The sequence below is a fragment of the Chelonia mydas genome, chromosome 2 (genome assembly GCF_015237465.2).
Source record: "Chelonia mydas isolate rCheMyd1 chromosome 2, rCheMyd1.pri.v2, whole genome shotgun sequence".
Classification (NCBI taxonomy): domain Eukaryota; kingdom Metazoa; phylum Chordata; order Testudines; family Cheloniidae; genus Chelonia; species Chelonia mydas.
Window position 1 is genome coordinate 36803122 of NC_057850.1, and position 20436 is coordinate 36823557.

A 20436-nucleotide genomic window follows, 5' to 3' on the forward strand; every position below is an offset into this window, starting at 1 on the left:
ATAGGGATATATCTAGTCCTTTGCACATATGGCAGCTCTAAAAGCACTCAGAATCTCACCCTAGATTTGCCTGAAAGCTTTTATATCATAGTGAAATATATGTAGGTATGTAGTCCGGATTGGAATCATTCAGCTGGTGTCTTAAACTACTCCTACAGCTAAGGAACCAAATAAATATCATGATGTATGTCAGTGGTTCTCAACCAGGGGCCCGGGGCCTGCTGCGGGGCTGCGAGCAGATTTCAGGGGGTCTGCCAAGCATGGCCAGCATTAGACTCTCTGGGGCCCAGGGCAAAAAGCCAAAGCTCCACTGCTTGGGGCTGAAGCCTGGGGCCCTGAGCCCTGCCACCCGGGGCTGAAGCCAAAGCCTGAGCAATGTAGCTTCATGGGGTCTCTGTGGCATTGGGCCCCAGGCAATTGCCCTGGTTGCTACCCCCTAATGTTGGCCCTGGCTTTATATGCAGAAAAATAGTTGTTGTGACACAGGTGAGCAGTGGAGTTTTTATAGCACGTTGGGGGTGCCTCAGAAAGAAAAAGGTTGAGAACCTCTGATGTATGTGGTTTCATCACTTAAGCAGTCATGAATAAACGGTCTTCTGTTACATTATATAATGTATTTATAGTTGTCTGTCATCAACATGTCAAGGCAACTAAGGAATAATTTTTTGTTTTGCTTTTTACTCTAAAAAAAAATACTGTATTGGGGATAATGTTGCCAACCATGTTAAAAGAAAAGATTTTTGTCTGCCTTGACCTTTTCATATTTGGAAAATATTACTTACAGTGTGTTGAATTTTTTGTGAAATGTGCAGCGAATTACTGGAAATGCAAATATCTGTAAATCAAATAATTATGTAACAGTGAGAGTAGTCACCCAGTTGTTAAGGCGGAAACTAGCTTCCCATATAAGTCCATACACACACACACATACACACGATTGTTAAGGTGGAAACTAGCTTCCCATATAAGTACACACACACAGACACACACACACTTTGCATCCAGTCCAGTGGTACAACAGTATTTAAGGGTAATGTTGCCAGCTGGTTGGGAATCTTCTGTTGAAATGATTTTTGACAGAAAATTAATTTTTTGCAAAATTAAAATTTTCTGCAGGCAAACTTTGATTTTTGTCAAAAAAAGACTTTCTGTTGGGAAAATCAAAATGAAATATTTCATTCTGGGTGGGTTTGACCTGAATCAAAACACCCTGGTTTGTTAACTGAACCAAAAAAGGAATGTTTCAATTCAGTTTGTCATTAAACTGCATCTACCTATGGTACCACAGTGCCTGATGGGAGTTGTAGTTCATGCCCCCATCTTCTCCTATTGGCTGAACTCCTTGACCAGACTATGTTTCCTATGTAGCTAAGTCATTGCAACACCCTGCCTCCAACACAATCCTGTGCCTTGTTTTTAAATGGGTATTCCTGTGAAATCTAAAGAACAACTGGATATAACTAGGGTTGCCAATTTTGGTTGGACATATTCCTGGCAGTTTCCTCACATGACAATCTTTAATTAAAGATTAATCTTTAATTCCTGGATACTCCAGGACAATCCTGGTGGGTTGGCAACCCAAGATATAACATGCACAAAAAGCAGCATAAGAGATGCAATAGAGTTCATATTTTTGAAGAGAGGTGTGAGTGAACACCCAGCTTATGGCAGAGGGGCAACCTCTCCCTCAAACAAGTGTGAGCTAATTGGGTTTGTGCATGCACATTCAGATATGGGATTTGTGCACACACAAGTGTGTGATACATTTGTAAGCCAAAGATCCACTCAGCCCCAAATTTTAAGTGTGTGTTATATCAGGCATAGCTGTGTGTATAGCAAAAGTGAAGTACTGGTAGTTAAAGAATCTTTCCATTTCTGTCTTGCTGCTTTCTGTCCAGCTTCTTCTTTGCTACTCAGTACACCAGATTTAATGAAAGTTGCTGTCTTTGAGACAAGATGCTGTCAGAAATAATTGCTTTCATGAAAAGCAGAGAGATATAGGGAGAAGCTTTAGAAAAGGCATGGCAGAGCTGTGAAGACAGAGCAATAATCATTAGAAGGGCAGAGAAATGAGGGGAGATAAGAAAGAGTAGAAAAAATGGTTTTAGTGCCAAGGAAATGTCTAAAGATTTATTTTGCCATAAACTACAGTAATACTAATATTTTGTTTAGGAGGATAGGGAACAGGTGGATATGATTCAGAGGCTTTGTTTTCACTAATATTATAGGGTTGGGCTCTAATACAATTCACCCAACAAACCTCCTCAAGTGAAAATAGTTAAGCAAAAAAAATGTAGTTTAAGTTACCGTGTAGGCACAGTGAGGTATATTAAGAAGCATGTTGTATTTAAAGAGGTGCAGTATATAATTTTAAAGCATTTTTACATTTGCAAATATACCAATATCATTTAATTATAGTTTCAGTGAATGTACCTGGTTTTGACTTCATTCAGAATGGAGATTTTAGATTGCTAATGTGGGTATAATATGTACCTCTGCAAATACATGCTGTGTGTGTATGTGTGTACATACACAATCTTATTCACCCCACATCTGTGAACCTCTGCAGCATAGTGTCTAAAATTTGTTGAAACACTTTGGATTCAAAGTTTCTCCCTTGATCTTGTGTAACTCACCTGGGGCTCCAAATGTAGTGAAAAATTCATTCATAAGGACCCTTGCTACAGTCACTGCCTCTAGATTTCTGATTGGATAAGACTCAGGTCATTTTGTGAAGTAGTCCATAGCTATCACAGAATCATAGGACTAGAAGGGACCTTGAGAGGTCATCTAGTCCTGTTCCCTGCACTCATGGCAGGACTAAGTATTATCTAGAACATCCCCGACAGGTATTTGTCCCACCTGCTCTTAAAAATCTCCAGTGATGGAGATGCCACAATCTCCCTGGGCAATTTATTCCAGTGCTTAAGCACCCTGACAATTAGGAAGTTTTTCCTAATGTCCAGCCTAAACCTCCCTTGCAGCAATTTAAGCCCAGTGCTTCTTGTCCTATCCTCAGAGGCTAAGAAAAACAATTTTTCTTCCTCCTCCTTGTAACAACCTTTTACATACTTGAACACTGTTAACGTGTCCCCTCTCAGTCTTCTCTTTTCCAGACTAAAGGAACCCAATTTTTTCAATCTTGCCTCCTCATAGGTCATATTTTCTAGACCTTTAATCATTTTTGTTGCTCTTCTCTGGACTCTGTCCTTGGTTTTCCTCTTGCTTTTAATGTATTTGTAGAATGTTTTCTTGTTACCTTTTATGTCTCTAGCTAGTTTGATCTTGTTTTATGCCTTCACCTTTCTAATTTTGTCCCTACATATTGTGTTATTTGTTTATATTCATCCTTTGTAATTTGACCTAGTTTCTCCACTTTTTGTAGGACTCTTTTTTGATTTTTAGATCATTGACAATCTCCTTGTTAAGCCAAGGTGGTCTCTTGCCATACTTCCTATCTTTCTTACGCAGCGGGATAGTTTGCTCTTGTGCCCTTAATAATGTCTCTTTGAAAAACTGCCAACTGTCTTCAATTGTTTTTCCCCTTAGACTTGCTTCCCATGGGATCTTACCTACCAAATCCCTGAGTTTGCTAAAGTCTGCCTTCTTGAAATCCATTGTCTTTATTTTGCTGTTCTCCCTCCTACCATTTCTTAGAATCATGAACTCTATCATTTCATGATCACTTTCACCCAAGCTGCCTTCCAGTTTCAAATTTTCAGCCAGTTCCTCCCTATTTGTCAAAATCAAATCTAGAACAGCCTCTCCCCTAGTAGCTTTCTCCAAGTATTGATTGCGAGTCTAGGTCCCAGGCAAGGGCCCACGAACATCAATAGCAATGTGCTCCAATGGTGCCCCCACAAGAGCATCGCTGAGGACAAGGCTAGGGCAAGGGTTGGAGTAGGGCTGGGAGCAAGGCAGACACAGGAGAGATTCCAGCCATAGGTGAGTGCATTGACCAGTGACAGGCCAAATGCTAATTCTGGACTTAAGAGCAGTCCTGGCAACGCTGCTCAGCCAGTGAGGTGATCTGGTCAATTAGGAGCTTCAACTGCAGTTAGCTCGGTCATCCCAGGCCCAGCTGCAGGCCCTAATTCCTAACAGTCCCCCTCTCCTCCTAACCTTTGAGGGTGCGTCCTGGAGGCCCTGGGGCCTGGTTTCTTATTCACACTGTTTAGCAGTCAGTGCAAGCAATGGTCAAACTAGCAGCTTATTGCTAGGCAGAAAGAAGTCTCCAGTGTGAGAAATGTGGTGGCACTGCCAGCCTGCTAACTAGCAACAGGTACCATGAACAGCTGCCTGCATCTGTGCTTGCACTGCCAAAGCTCAGCAATGGGTCATCGTCGTGGCAAATATGAGTTGTCTGTTAATTCTGATGGATTTTTCCAAGCCTTTGTCTACAACAAGAATTAATTGATGGTGTTTATTTTGTGATTCAGAGTATCTGGATTGTAGTAAAGTATTTGTCACATTGGGTCGAATTCATCCCTTGTATAAATCCATTGAAGCCAGCTGAGTTTCATTAGGGATGAATTTGGCATGGGATCTCAGGAAATCCTGCTTGCAGAAGTCATTCAAACTGGCTTTCATATGAGAAGTTTCATGTGGACTGAAAATTGGCTGGGGGATTGTAAACAAGTATAGTGATTTACTACAATGAATCAAGCTGGAAGGAGGTGTCTAGTGAGGTGCCAAAGAGACTGATGTTATTTTACAACTTTATTAATGATCTGGAAGAGGAGTTTAAAAGTGTGTGAAGTAAATTTTGCAAATGATGCTAAGTGACTAGGAGAAATAACGAAATAGGCCAACAGAGGTTAGAAATATGGCAGACAAAATGAAATAGCTGTGACACTGGCTCTTGCCAAGACTGCAGGCGTTAGCTAAGGACGGACAAAGTCATAGTTAGAGACCAGACTAGTTCACCTGTATGTTAGTTTTGCTCAAAATAGGTATGAGTCCCATAAGAACATATTTATTGTTTAGACTCTATGAAATGCTTGTGAGTGGCTGTATGCATTAATCTCACTTGTAATGTCTGTGTTCCAGGCTTAAGAAAATATGTAAGTTTTGGTTTATAACTTTGAAAATGTTTCCTCTGAAGTAGTGAACTCAGGCACAGGAATCATCCTTCCCACCACCCATCCATCCAGAAAGATGATCAAAATCAGATGGGCCATCAAGGAGCATCAAAACACAAAGGATTGGTTAATGGCCCTATCTCACCTTGAAAATGCTACCTGCAAGGAAGCTTGTCATGTGGACTTGGAAGCTGAATGAAGGAAATAAAGTCAAAGGAAAAATTTCCATCTCTCTCTTTGCTGTTTGAACTCTGACTGGGCCGGAGACTCTAAACTGAGGCAGAAGATCCCCAGAGGTTACCCTGGGATCTGCTCTGAAAGACACTTTAAATTGACAGGTCAACTACAACTCTGTCACTCTTAGGATCTTGTTTAATCCACCACATGGTTGTCTGCCCTCATGTTGGCCATTGTGGATAAGTTTACCGGATAAGGGATTTACGGTAAAAGACATGTTGTGGGCTTCATGGTCCACAGAGAAAGTGCCAAATAATTATCTTGTTCAGACTCCACTCAGCATCAACCTGGATTTGATTTACTGCAAAGGCAATGGTGCCTTCTGAAAAGGTTTTGTACCGGAGATGGAATTTGTGCTGCAGTGGAATTTGAGTGGCATTTTAGAGACAGTCAGTGTGGACAGTCACAAACCATGACACACATTTGTTGAGGACTCCAAAATGACTCAACTTCCTGGAGGTCTTTGGGCCTGGAACATCATTACGAACACTGTGGCTTGGCTTGACCGGATTGCATATGCCAAATAATAAAACTGCTGCTCAGGAAAGTGTCCCTCTCCTGACCCTCCCTCCCTTTGAAAGCTGGGTCTTTACTTATATGTTCCAGCTGGGAATCAGCCAATCATTAGCTGCTGCTTAGCTGGATCAGCTGATTCTGAACTCCTGCCTGTTAGGCTTCTCCTGAGGCCAGTTTGCTGTTCCATGATTCTGCAGGCCCTTAAAGGGACAGACTGCTCTGCTACAGCGGGGAAACATGAAAATGAGTCATGCTTAAGAGGCTACCATAGGGATGAAAGAGAACACCAAACTGTACATGAGCATACAAGACAACATGTCAATAAAAAAGTCCATATGATGTTTGGCTGCTTGCAGAGGTATCATATACTGGAGGAGAGAGTTAACGAACCCGCCTGCATGGCTGCGTAAGTCTGCAGTGGAACCTCTATTTAGTTCTGGATACCCCAATCCTAGAAAGATGTAGAGAAACGGGAGGGAGATCCAGGACCAGCAACTAAAAGATTAGGCAGCTGGAGGGATTGATCTGTGAGGAAGGATTAAAAGATCCCTTTTCTTAACCACTAATTTCTCCTACACAGTCAAAGGTGAAGGTTAGCCAGAATACCCTGCTCTGAGAGGTAGAGAGAGGTTGGTGAAATATGGCCTCATTTTTTCTTCTTTGCAGACGGTGCAAAGAACAAATTGTGATGTTATCTGATTAAAATATGACTACGTATATCATTGTTGCTATCACTGTTACACAGCTGCAACAAATCTGATGCAAAGTATGTCATGTAAGGAGTCAATGGAAAAGTTTTGATTTGCTATGATTATTGTGTTTGTATGCATCTCTCATTTTTGTGTCTGAAGTTATGAATATTGATTATGTACCAGTATTTCAAATGTGTTTGCTCCTGTGGTAACACCCACAAGGTAGTTTACATCTAGTCTAGCCAGAACATTGTGAATGGACTATTAAAGTTGATGGCCCATCAACAAACACAATGGGCCATGGCAGAAGCTTATCCCCACCTGATGGACTTTCCTGTGGACGTTTTAGCCAGAATATGCATAATGGCCCCTGCTATGATTCATTGAAACATGCAAGGGCATGTGACCAGCTCATGTGACGCTGGACTCCATCTTGTGCCTGTACTTTTACACTGACTGTACTGAGAGCAGACCCACCATATGGCAGAAATATAAAAGGCCCTGGAAACATCTCCATTTTGCCTCTTTCCTGCTCTGATCTCTGGACTATGGACTTATACTAATGGGAACATTCTAACCAAGGGACTGAGGACCTTCCAGTCTTTTGGAAGCAGCCAGAGACTTAACAAGCCAGCAGTTTATTCCATCACTGCTAAAAACCTGATCCAAGAACTTTGCAATTATTGTATGTATTTGATTCCTTTGACCATTTTAACTCTCACCTCTTTCTTTTCGCTTATAAATAAACCTTTAGATATTAGATGCTGAAGGATTGGCAACAGCATGATTATTGGGTAAGATCTGAGTTATATATTGTCTTGGGTATGTGGCTGGTCCTTTGGGATCAGTGGAACCCTTTGTTTGATGAAGTTGGTTTTAAATAACCACTCATCATTAAGTCTTGTGTCTGGGTGTTGAAACAAGGACTGAGATACCTAAGGAGACTGCATTTCTGACTTCTTGTCAGTCAGTGTGGTGAGATGTTGCTGGTTTGGTATATTTTATGGGAAAATAACCACCAATTTTGGGGTGTGTTTGCCCTATTTCTTAGCAGTTTGTCCTGAATCTGATATTCTCAGTTGTGACCCACTGAGGCATGGTGACTAAAGTGACTGCAAGCAATATGCCAGTTTTACAACTGGGCCCTTGCCTCCCCAATGCCTTGCTTGTGGAGAATGGGGATGTGCCTGATTTGGGTATTAGTTGTGCACAAAAACCTCTTGCCAGAATTTGAAATTGTTAAGTGGATATCTCTTTTAAAAAGCCTTGTGTAATTGCATGACGCACGTCAATGCATTAGTCTTTTTTGTTCAAACACACACAGACAATTCAGGAAAATAGTAATACATAATAAATGATAATATGTGAGTGCAGAACTCCTTTTCACTTGGCTGAAAGAGTTGATGGAAGCTGTACATTGAATATCAGTGCCTTTATGCTGACTCTCTTTCATCAGCTGAGGGTAAGATAGCTTTTGACTTGGTGAATTAGTCTAGAGACCACAATAAAAAGTGCAGTAGTATGGGGGTTAAGGGCTGCAAAGCCACAAGGTAGCGATCATAGATTTTTTAAAAATATTCCCAGTAGGTGCTGTAATGTATCATTTCTTGTTGGAATACCTATTGGAGACAGTAGAGGAAAAATGCTAAAAGTATTAGGATTGTAGTATAGTTACTTTTAGATGGGTAAATGGATGTTACTTGGCCCTTATGTATGGCCCCTACAGGATGTCACTTCTCCAATATGGAGCTCATCTCTGAGTCATTACTCTGGGGACTTGGCCTGGCTGTGCTCTCCCACCAAGAAGCAGACTTCGAAGTCGCATAAAAGGATTTTGGATTAATTTACCTGTAGAACTCACTGAAAAGGTGTGACTGAGACCAAGAGCTTAGCAGAATTAAATAGAAATCTTAAACATTTATATGAATAATCAGAACATCAACAGCTCCACTGAATAGGATATGAATGTCTGAGATATAACCACTCAATGCCTGGCGTTAGAAAGAAACTTCTCCTGTTGGTGGGTTTTTCCGTAACTGGGGATTCTTGCATCTTCCTCTGAGCATCTGGTACTGGGCACTAGACTAGGTAGATCCTTGGTCTGACAAGTCTATAGCAGTTCCTGTGCTGTCAATTGCTGTGCTTCTAAGACATGATCATATACCCTGCTGGCTTGATAATATACATTAGTCTAGATTTTCAGTGGTGGGAGATTTTGAAGATACACCCTCCATTGAGAGATGCTGCCAGATTTCATTAAAAAGGAAACTACACCTCTCCATCGTTCCTCCCACCCCCAACACACACACACAATAAGTGGCTTCAGCCTATTGACTTCCAGAGTCCCTTATTTCAGAGTTAAAGGCTTGGTTCTAAGAGCTACTAAAATCAAGAGAAAAATTATGTTTGAGACTCAGAAGGTGTCCTCTTCCTGAGTCTTCATGGAAGCAAAAAGGAGAGAACCTACCTCAGTCAAATAACAATTCCTAGAGTGAAGAGCAAGTGTCCTTTCTGTGTCTGCTTACATTATTTTGAGTGGTTTATAAGAATAAACTTCATATGTTTTGAAAGAAACTTGGTGGTAATGTTTTTGAATAGAATCAAAATGGACTCTTGGGAAGAGGCTTTCAGTAATCAAACATTTACTGTTCAGAATTTGCATTGAATGGTGTCAATAGCTTAGTAAAGGGAATTAATTTTCCTGTTTATTGAGTGCCATCAGTATGTCTTGTGCTGCACATACCTCCTCAAGGAAAACATGGCTCCCAACCAAAAACCATTAGGCTTCATTAAACATAGTGCAGTGTATGACACCAAGGGCTGGCCCTAGACCAAATGACACCTCACGCAAGGAGCATCTTTGATGTCCATGCTCCATTTGTTAAAAACTTTTGAATACCTTATTTTTTATCACATTTTTAGCCCATTTCATGACTTCGATGCACAGTTTGCATGCATGATTCATCCCTGTCATATAAGATGATAAATTTGCACTCTAGGATCTGTAAATCTGTATTTATTCATGCCATATATAAGCAAATAAAAATTCTTTTCCACTAATCTTTTAGAAACCTTTTAATTTTAATAACTGAAATGTACTCACATCAAGAAATTGAGCTATGCACCAACATGAGGTGAACAAGTATTAAATAGTGTTACAGTAAGTGAGAACCCTAATCCTTTAGTTCAAAAAGTTGCTTTTCTCGCCTTTGCTCTCACAAACTGAAGCACAGTGTCAGAGAGATCCAAAGGCTGGCCAATGACATTTTCAAGCGATAAAATAGCAAGCGATGTCAGTCAGTCATCAGTCATCATCAATTGAAGATATGTTTTATAGAGCTTCAAAAAGTTGTGCTCACCACTCGCGACTTTGATTGGCAACATGAGCAGAATCCTCAAAGCTATCCACACATTAGGAAAAGTATCCTTCAGCTCTGCATCATGAATGAACTGGAGAACTTGGAGTGGAGAATGCTTCCCGTGTGGCAAAATTTGATGTATGTTGTCCAATTTGACATGGAGGTCTTTATCATTGATATCTGAACATTCCCCATGTGTCAGCATCCAGTGAAGGTGTGTACAATTGTTCAAGATCATTTTCCTGTCTGCGGGCAGCTTACTAAGGTCATACAAACCTCCCAGGTCTTTTCATGGTGCTTCATTTGTCCAAACTTTTCTTCAGTGGACATTCAGGTAGTGTCAATGAGCAAGCAAAAAACCTCCCTCTTGAATTTTTCTTTCGAGCTTCCCATCGCCTCATCTATGCCCTCTTAACCAAACTGTCTCTTCTTCTGATGACTACGTGTTACCTTGAAGAGAGGCTCAACTCCTAAGTTTTCTGCCATTTCTTTCACAGCCATGATGTCATCTTTAAATCCATTGTCTCTGTAGGCTACAAAAAAATCAAGGCAGCTTCTCATCAAAGTAGTAGCAGTCAAGATGTCCATTGACTGAGTTTGTAATGCCTTGCTTACAATGTTTGCTTGGAACAGGATATGGTGCCAAACCACAATTGAGATCAATCATTTGAAGTTAGTGATCTGGTTTGCCAGGCTTTGTGCCTCGTGTCGGATTCTGGCCTCGGCTTTACTTGACTGAGCCAATTCCATCAGGGCATCATAAACCTCAGTCACTTGGTATCGCACTGGCCTTACACTGTCAATGTGGCTCTCCCAGCGAGTGTCACTTCGTGGCTTCGTGGTCAGATTTGTAACATTGTCCTTGAGGATCTTCCACATGATAGTTGATGCTGAAAACAGGACGTATATCCTTTGCAGTATTCCAAAGAGAGATAATGAATCTAAAGAAGATGCCACTGCATCTGACACAACCAGGTTGAGGGAATGGCAGCCACAAGGCATGGAGAAAGCTCTTGGATTCAGTGCAAGTATCCTTGCCTAGACGCCATAGGCAGTGGGTATCAAAAGCCAGGGGAGGCTAAGCCCCCTCTAATGCAGGCCGTGGCCTCACCCACACTCCACCTTGAGGCCACACCCTCACTCCCCCTCTCCCCTGAAGCCAGTAGGCACTCAGCTCTAGCCGTTGGCCTGGAGCTTGGGGCTTGGACCAGTGGCCAAGAACTTGGGCAGCCTGGGGTGGCTCGGGCCAGCCTGGGGGTCAGGCTGGTGGCTTGGGCCAGCCCAGGGGGTTGGGCCGGCAGTCCAGGGCAGCTCAGGCCAGCTCCAGGGTTGGGCTGATGCTTGGGCTAAGCTAGCGCAGCTGGGGTGGGCTGGCCAGGGCTCCCTTGGCTGCGGGGAGGCTCATGACTCTGGCGGTGGGGGGCATGGGCTCCAGTGGATAGGAAATAGGGCCTCAGGCAGAAGGGACGAGGCCATGGGCTAGCTTCTCTGAAGGGGGGGTTCACCCGTTGCCCATGTTGGACACCACTGTTTCTTCCCTTCATTTTTGCACGATTGCCGTAGCCTTGGCCAAGGCAGTCCTGAAGCTTTATTTTATTCTCATTCAAAACACTCAAAAACAATTCTGTTGGGCCTTTTTCAGTAGTCGTCCACAGACTGGAAACAGATCAAGTGTTCCTGTACTTGGAAACAGTCATCCTCGTTGTCAACAAATCTTACTGTAAGTGATATCTTTTCAGTGTGACTAATGTTGGGAGTGCTGTCCATTATTACAGCATAATATTTCACTTTGCTGAGCCAATCAGTATGTTATCAAGCATCTTCCTTGTCATAAGGTCAGTCACTTTGTTTTGAATTGTTTTGCTGCAGTAATGGTCCATAGCTTCTTTATGAACTACTCGATGTAGGTGCTCACTCATGACATTATCGTATTTCCCAAGGAGCTCTACCAAACCAAACATTCTATTTTCCCTTTCATGGCTAACAACAAAGCCAACACCCTGAGCCCTGCGCTTTCTAAGTCCGGCACCCCAGGTGGTTGCCTGGGTCGTCTGACCCTAAATCTACACTCTATAGCCAGATTCCGATGTGACCTAAGTGGCAATGTGAAAACTATGCACTGGATGGGTGTTGGATATTGAGTCAAAGGGGCAGACAATGAGGTAATGAGCCTGGGTAAAGGGAAGGATGGTGGAATTATTGATGGAGAAGGAGAAGGGGTGGTGGAGAGAGTATGGGAAGGTAATTCCTATTTTTGTTTTACTCATATAGGAATATTACTATTGCAAGTTTTCACTCATTTTACTTTCCCTCCAACACAGTTTTACCATTGAGTTGTGAGTTGATACTGACCCTTCAGTATAGGCCTTAGTTTAATACCACACGAGTTAGCAATAGTGGCAGCTTGCCAGCATCTTTTTGATTAGTGGATTTTGTAGGTGATAATACTGTGCTGCAGCTGATTTGAAATATCCCATTTCCTGCCCTCCACCCAGCCCTCTCTTCCCTCTCCTCCATCAACTCATTTGCTGAATCTCTTCCCACTCAACACCCTCAGCTCCTTTGCTCTCTCCTATCACTAGGTCCACCCAGCCAACCCAACAGGGTTGAGAGACAGGGTCCACTGTGTGAAGGCGATGAGGAGTGAAGAGGGTGAGGACAGATGGAGGTCCAGGGTTGTGGGAAATGTCACCAGATGCAAGGAAATGGCAAAAGAAGATCTGGAGCGGGGCTAGGTTTGTTGGGTCAGAATGGGGAGAGGGAGAAAGGAGGTGGAGCTCGTGGTAGAAGAAAAAGGGAAAATGAGAGGAATTGGGAAAGACAGCAGTCAAGTGGCAGAGAGCTGGATCGCCTGGTGAGAGTCAGAGCCACGGGGGAGTGGCCGGGTGGCAATGAGCTGGATAGGTTGGTGAGAGTCAGAGCCATGGAGGAGCGGTAGGTGGCAATGAGCTGGATTGGCTAATGAGAGTCAGAGCCATGGGGGAGTGGCTGCGTGGCAGAGAGCTGGATCGGTTGGTGAGAGTCAGAGCCAGGGAGGAACGGCAGGTGGCAATGAACTGGATCGGCTGGTGAGTCAGGGCTGTGGGAGGGTGGCTGGGCAGTGAGTGTTCGAGCTGTAGGTTGCGATTACTATGACAACATAAACAGAATTTTAACAAGTATCAAATGGTGATGTCGTGAGAGGGAGTGGCTGAACTCAGCTGCTCTTTCTGGATGTGCCTGCCCCTGGAGGCTGAAGAGATGGAGGCTGTCCGCATTCAGAGTACATATATACACTCCTGCTCTGTGTGTGTGTGTGTGTGCGTGTATAAAATACACACACACATAGACTGTAAAGCGCTGTAAAATGCATGTGATGCTTGTGTATACACAGGCAACATCCAAACTCAATAAGGCTTAAGGAAAGGTTGGAATGGTATTTGGAGATTATTGGCTTTAACATGGCTCTGACACAGAGATGATTTTCAAACACTGTCACATTTTTACAGCAACACTGTATAATTTACAGTACAAATAACACATAGTGTAATTAGGAAGAGGGAGTTCTAGTTAGTGCTGTTATATAAATCCTGAGCTTTAACACTGTAAAGAATGAGCTTTAACACTATGAATCTGACTTTCAGAACTAATTAAACAATTTGATTGTACAGTCTCTTATGAATGAAGCTTTGTTCGTAACTATTTCCATTCTTTTATCTCACTAAATATTATGATTGTGTATCATATGAGTAGAGTTTCTGTTTGATAAAGAGATAGTCACCTAATGAGAAGCACTTGGTAAATACAGCAAGGACTTAAGAATGTTCATGTTTCAAAGCCTACAGGTGCTAGTGGGCTGGAAACAATGGTTTACAGTTCTATCAGCAGGAAATTCCACTTGTTCATTAGAACTGCTATGAAATGTGCTGGTGATAGGGTGTATATATTTGTGGATTTCTGCTCATTCTCTATCTGTCTGGTGATAGGGTGTATGTATTTGTGGATTTCTGCTCATTCTCTATCTGTAGTGTCTTGGGTGTATGCTATATGTGTAGAATCATGGATATATGCTATACAGTATATCAGTAGAACACCAAAGGTACTAAAGTGGTGTGCTCAACATTACCTCTGGTAAGCAGGATCCTTTGGTTTGTTACAAAGCCAGCACTGGCTTTATGCTGAGAGAATACTCTGGCACGTGAGCAGGTAGCAATTGGCCATCTTTGCTGCAGGTGGCCACAGCCTGCCTTCAGTCTTCCACCATCAGTCTTTCCTACCATATGTCTGCCATTGTAACTTCCACTGACAGGGAGGCTCATTGAGTTTGCCTGGCTTGGGTTACCCAGTCCTCAATATGAAAAGGTCAACACTGTCTATAGTTTGAACTGTGAATCTTGCAGAAGATTTACTCTAGTTTGACTCTCTTGTTTAGAATGGGGGATGTGCCCTACATTGCTCTCTGATGATCTCTTCTGGTGATGGGTCCAGATTCACTCCAGGGGTCTGCACTGGTATAAGCTGGGGTAGTGGTGCTAGCCCCTGGTGGTGGTATTCTGCCTGAAATGGTTACTGGGAAAGGGTGGTGGTGGAAACACTGACACTTGGGGTTCTGAAAGAAAATCTGAGGTCTCCCCTTTGCCCCAGAGTGGCAGAGGCAGTGGAGAAATGACACAGAAATTCTATCACTTTTTACAGGCTGTGTCAATGTGTGTGGTGTTATTTCATAAGTCTCTAGTGTGTTCCTTGGTGTTCCATAGAGATGTTCAGTTTCATGAGATGAACTTAACACGGAGCAGAAGCAGCCACACAAGTGTTTGTAGCCAACTTTCTCTCTTATGATCTTGTTCTCTTCTTGGTAAGGTTTTCTTCTATGTAATCTCCCTCATTGGAGCCTGCAGACAGGGACCCATACTGAGAACCCAGAACACCAGCTCTCGGTTTTAGTTGCTAAATGGAAACTCCCACAACTTCCCTCATTACACGAATATACAAATACCTTGTACTGTGTGCTTTTTTCCTTTGCAGTTGCTGTAGTTTGTGATACATTATTAATAATGTCATTACAGTAGGATCCAGAGACCAAGGTGAGGACTGTGGCTCCCTTTTGTGCTGCACAAAAATAAAATAAGAACGTGTACTGGTGAGATCTATTTGTGCACTGTGCAATGCCATCACTTGACAGGTATGGCCTATGCCTAGCTTCTGTGTGACCTGTCGACCCAACTCTTTTTAAAATGGTGGCATCAGAAGGTCCTCAATAAGTGATTTTAGGGGGTGGGAGTGGGACATGTGTGTGTGGGAGAATCCTGTTTGAACAGAGGCCAAATTTAAAATACAAGAATCAGCATTAGGAATGTGTACCAACTGATGGACTTGCTGCTACTGTTTTAGAAATATGTCCTTTATAAGAACTAGTGCATACTCTCTATGTAATATGGTATGTTTGTGTAGCTACTTGTCCTTTTACAATGTGATTCTACACAATAGCTCATATTGGACAGAATGGCAGAGCTGTTCACTATGTGTGACCATGTCACCCCATATTGGTTGCAGCCTGGAGACAGTATAAATCAGTGGTGGGCAACCTGTGGCCCGTCAGGGTAATCCACTGGTAGGCAGCAAGACGGTTTGTTTACATTGACTGTCTGCAGGCACGACCATCCGCAGCTCCCATTGGCTGGGAATGGCAAACCGCGGCCACTGGGAGCTGCGGGCGGCCGTGCCTGCGGACAGTCAATGTAAACAAACTGTCTCGCTGCCTGCCAGCGGATTACACTGATGGGCTGCATGTAGCCCGCGGACTGCAGGTTGCCCACCACTGGTATAAATGTTCATGCAAATTCACAAGCATAAAAGGCTTATTACCACGGGTTATTGTTAGTCATGTTATATTTCTATTTGGTGAGGAAACTAGAATGTGTATGAACTTCAGCATGAGATCGTGACTGTATTACAGTATCATAGCTCATTAAAAGAAAAGAGGCACTTGTTATGTTTTCCATACACAAAGAGCATAACATGAGAATTTAAAGATTCAGTAGGCAGAAAACAGAATCATAACATCTCTCCCTTTGCATACTTACCTCATCAATTTTAAAATGGTATAGCTAGCATGCTAGCATCTGTCATCATTTCTGTCATTTTGAGTGAAGGTTGCTTGCGCTAAGGGCGCCCCTCACTTTTAAAGTGAAAGGATGTATATTCAAAATATGCAAAAGTTTCAAACAACTGCATGAAGTTATTTTTTCCTTTTTTATTTTGTGATAAGGATATGTGATTTAACTATTAGTGATGTTGTAGGAAAAGGAAATCGTGCTTCTTTTTAAAAACAACAAAAACTCTCTTCCTTTCTTTGGGTAATCAGTGCACCAAATTTCAAATGCTGTATCTCCCATACCCTATACAATCATCCAGTGCACAGGGAGTATAGACAGTAATGCATGCTGACACTACTACAGCCTTGCGCAATTGTCATGACATTCAGGAACACAGTCTACTGCCTGCTATGTTTACCATGATCGTAAAAGAGAAGAATGATATTTTACTTCCCCATAAAAAAAATTATATACTCCAGGTGAGGTGAATAAGTAGAATTTTGCAAGGCTGCACCACCCATTGTTGTCAGCAGTGAATACAGAGACACAATATATTCAGCTCAGATTTAGACAGATAACAGCCAGCTCTGAAAACTACTGTTACATCTACACTGCAATAGAAAATCCATGCACTGAATCTCACAGCCTGAGTCAGCTGATCCAGGCTTGTGTGGCTGAAAATTGCAGTGTAGATAGGGTTATCATACGTCTGGGTTTTCCTGGACATTGCCTCTCTTTTGATTCTCCGTTTTCTGTCTGGGTGGATTTTACAAATAACAGGCAATGTCCAGGATTTTTGCAGAGCAGATGTTGCAGTTCAGAAAGAGCCCCGATTGGTCCGCTTCCCAATTGGTCCCTCCCTGCATCCGCAGCCGATTGGTCCATTCCCCTGCAGCCACAGCTGCCAGATCCTGCCCAACCAGGCCCTGGCTTCCAGCCCTGGGGAAGGGGTCCAGTAGGGAAGCGCTGATGGACAGCTGTTGCTGCATTCTGGGCTTGCGCCAGCCACCCTACCACCGTCACAGGGAGCGATACTGCCCCTCACCTCCCGCTGCAGTACCCCAGCGCCCCCCAAATACCTCTCCAGCACCCCTCAGGTACTGCTCCCAGTACACAACCCTCCAGAGCCCCACAGGTCTCCTTTCCATCAATGTCCTTTCTTTGAGAACCTGAAGTATGGCAACCATACGTGTAGACATTTGGGCTCAGGGTTGGAGCATGGGCTGTGAGGTCCAACCGCCTTGCGGGGTTCCAGAGCCCAGGCTCCAACTTGAACCCAAATGTCTACACTGCAGTTTTTAGCCTTGCAAACATGAGTCAGCTGACCTAGGCTAGTGGCGGCCATGCTGCAGGTCTTTTATTGCAGTGTCAATGTTCCCTTAAAGGCAAAAAGTGGTTTAAAGATTTTAGTGCCTTTAAAATGTTTTCAAATTTTTTCCAGGTGTGTCTTCAACTACTGAAGATGGGTCTATCTGAAATGAAAGATTTTTTTTCCCAGTACACCATCCTATCCATACTCTTTATGGAAAACCCTTTCCTCATGTTTGTTATTGAGTTGTCCTATTTGAGGCATAGAGCACTGTACTAGCTATCTGAGCTGATATGCTGATATCATCCTTCTGTGTGTGGAGCAAGAACTCTATTAGTGCAACAAAATAAGGGGGCATAATCCTGCTTCCATTTAAGTCAATGACTAAACTCCCACTCTCTCTTCCTTGGGAGCAGGACAGGCTTCTGTGCTTGTGGATGATTACAGACTGACTCATTTTGTTTGTAAAAACATTTAACTCCTTGTGTTACGCTCTGATGTTCCCCAGAGTAGCAATCCTAAAACACAAGGAAATTGAAGCAAGACATGCAGGTAGGTACACCAATCAAAACATGAAATCACCAGTTAAGTTAGCAACAGTCTGAATAAAATATAATTATAGTCCAAAGGGCAGGTATGTAGCAGCAAGTCCTGAGTAACTGCATGCACCCGTGCTATGTGTATGTACGCACACACACACACACACACAAACTGGAACACTGAATTTGGGGAGCAGGAACCAGGAAACAAATGGAGCAGTAAGCAGGAAGGCAGTCATTGAGCCTAGTCTATTGTTAAGTGAGGAACTTTTTCAAAACAGTTACATTACATTTGTTTAAAGTTTTGAATGGACTGCCACCATAGGTACACACACACGCACGCACACACGCATGCACACACACACACACACACACACACTCTTTAAAGAATCCAGGTACACCCTCCAAAGAATGGAAATATGTACTGGCTGTTTACAAGTGTTCCTTTATTTGTATTTGGCATCCGGATCCCTTACTTCCTTTTGGACTATTCTTGCTTGGAAATGCGTTTACTCTGCCAAAATACTCCACTTTTTCCTGAAAGATTTGGTATTAATAGTCCTCACAAAATGTCTTGTTCCTGTATAGTACACTGATTCAGTCTAGTAGTTAGTCTTGGATAGGGATACCAAACATGGTTGCATAACTATTTTATGTTTGGTTGAAATAATTGGCAGTTTAATATTTTTTTCTGAGGTTGTGCTATAGATACCATGGTAAGTATCTCTCATAAATGTTTAGAAGAAAAGTGTGATTAATGTTAATTGTGTGACCGATGTCCATGGTTTTTGTATGGGGGAACAAATGAGTTTTATTAAAATACATTGTTTGGCCTGTGCTGTTTCAAAATGCCGTTACAGTACTGTAAATTGCCAAGGAAGTCTTCTTTCATCTCTGCGTTTGATTGTCTGTGTTTGTCTCAGCATATACAATGTTTACACACGGCTTTCATTCCACACAACCTGACAGGCCCAAAGTTTTAATGTTACAAGTTTTACTTGTAGAACATCAGATTTTCTGGCAACACGGAACCTTTGCAGATGTCTGAGCTGAAATAATTGTCAAGCTTAGTTGCTCTTGACCTAGCACACATAATAGAACCAACCACAAGGTTGGATAAAAACACCCTTGGAAAGGCTTGTGACATGTTCTTGTAACTTATTCTTTCTTAGTTTCCATTGTTCAGTTTTTTGGTCTATTTTATTTTAGCAATCCGAGTGTTCTTGTGATAGGGAATGAATAATCCTTGGTAAGGGTTATTTGTTCCTTGTTGCAGGAAAAAAAGTGTAATTTATATTCTTGTAAGTCTTTTTGCAAGCAGACTTAGTGTTGTGTGGTTTCCTGGAGTTCCCAGTAATTATTATTGTAGACTATAATGGTTAAATTGAATTGACATTGTAGGCATTGTGGCACCAAACGTTTCCTTAAAAATGATATACAATTTTAATTAACTTGTATCCAGATCTGTGCTTCCTTATACAGCTGTACACAATGAGAGGCATGTGTTATTTTACTCTAACATTTAAACAAATGTGTCACCTATAATGCTAGACAAATTTTTATCTGTTTCTGTGGAAAGTAGTGATACGTGTGTGTGTCAGCATAGTACACTCTTTCCCTTACTCTCCTGTATAGCATAGAATAGAACTGGGCATTACTTTGGGAATCTAGAGGACTGAAGAATTTTACCAATACTGTATATCTTATTTCCTCTCATAAAATGTACCTCACGTAAGTCTTAGTGGACTAGTACAGACCATAAATTCAAGCAAGTTCTACACCTTACTTTTGTTTCACTCTGAAAATTGGCTAGGGTTTTTAGGGTGTTATAGTTTTCTTGTTATACTGTTAATTTTCTTACTGCCAGAACATCACTGATAATTTGGGATTGGGTTTTTGTTGTTAGGGACTTGGTTTCACTTGTATTTCATCAAACAAGAATTTATTTTAATAAACACCTAGGAAGACAAAATAATTTTAAACAAATCATTTTAAACAGAAAAAATAAAGTAAATCTTCACTTTAACAAACCCACTCCTCTCCCCCATCCCATTATTTGTATTGAGCCTTTTAAAGAGAAAAATATTTGCTGGATCATTTCTCAAATAGCATCAAATGCCCTTCTGGTGTGGGGGAAGGGACTGTCAGTTTAGGTGGTAGCTCTTAAACTCTATTGTCAAAGTCTGGCTTTGTTTCTTCTGTCTAAATACATCAGGGAGGTAAACACCAGAGAGGGTGAAGAGCTATTTAAGATAAAAGACCATGTTGGCATAAGAACAAATGGGTATTCACTGTCCATGAAATTTGAAGAAGGTTTCTAACTCTCAGAGGAGTGGGGTTTTGGAACAACCGCCCAGTAGGAGTTGTGGGGGCAAGCAACTTAATTAATTTGAAGAGAGAGTGGGATGGATTTAAGAGTGAGATTGTATGGTGGGGTTGCTCGTGATAGTGGGAGGCAGCGCTTGGCAGATCTAGGGGTCCCTTCCAGTATGTGTCTAATGTTCCTAAAATCTCATGCTTTAGGGCTTCAGATGGTCACCTTCAAGGCTCAGGGAGGAACCCCATTCTCCCCACCCCCCTGCTTTTATTCTGCTTTTATTTTTCATTTTTGTCTCTTTCCTCTGAAGCT

The 20436-nt window shown here is 42.2% G+C and overlaps 1 long non-coding RNA gene across 1 annotated transcript; it reads right to left on the minus strand.

The window, feature by feature from the left end:
* Positions 1-296: 296 nt before the first annotated feature.
* LOC122464412 lies at positions 297-19357 on the minus strand. The gene is made up of 3 exons (XR_006288402.1): positions 19347-19357; positions 4856-4860; positions 297-548 (listed from the first exon to the last, which is right to left on the minus strand). It is a non-coding gene; the product is annotated as an uncharacterized LOC122464412 (long non-coding RNA).
* Positions 19358-20436: the final 1079 nt, after the last annotated feature.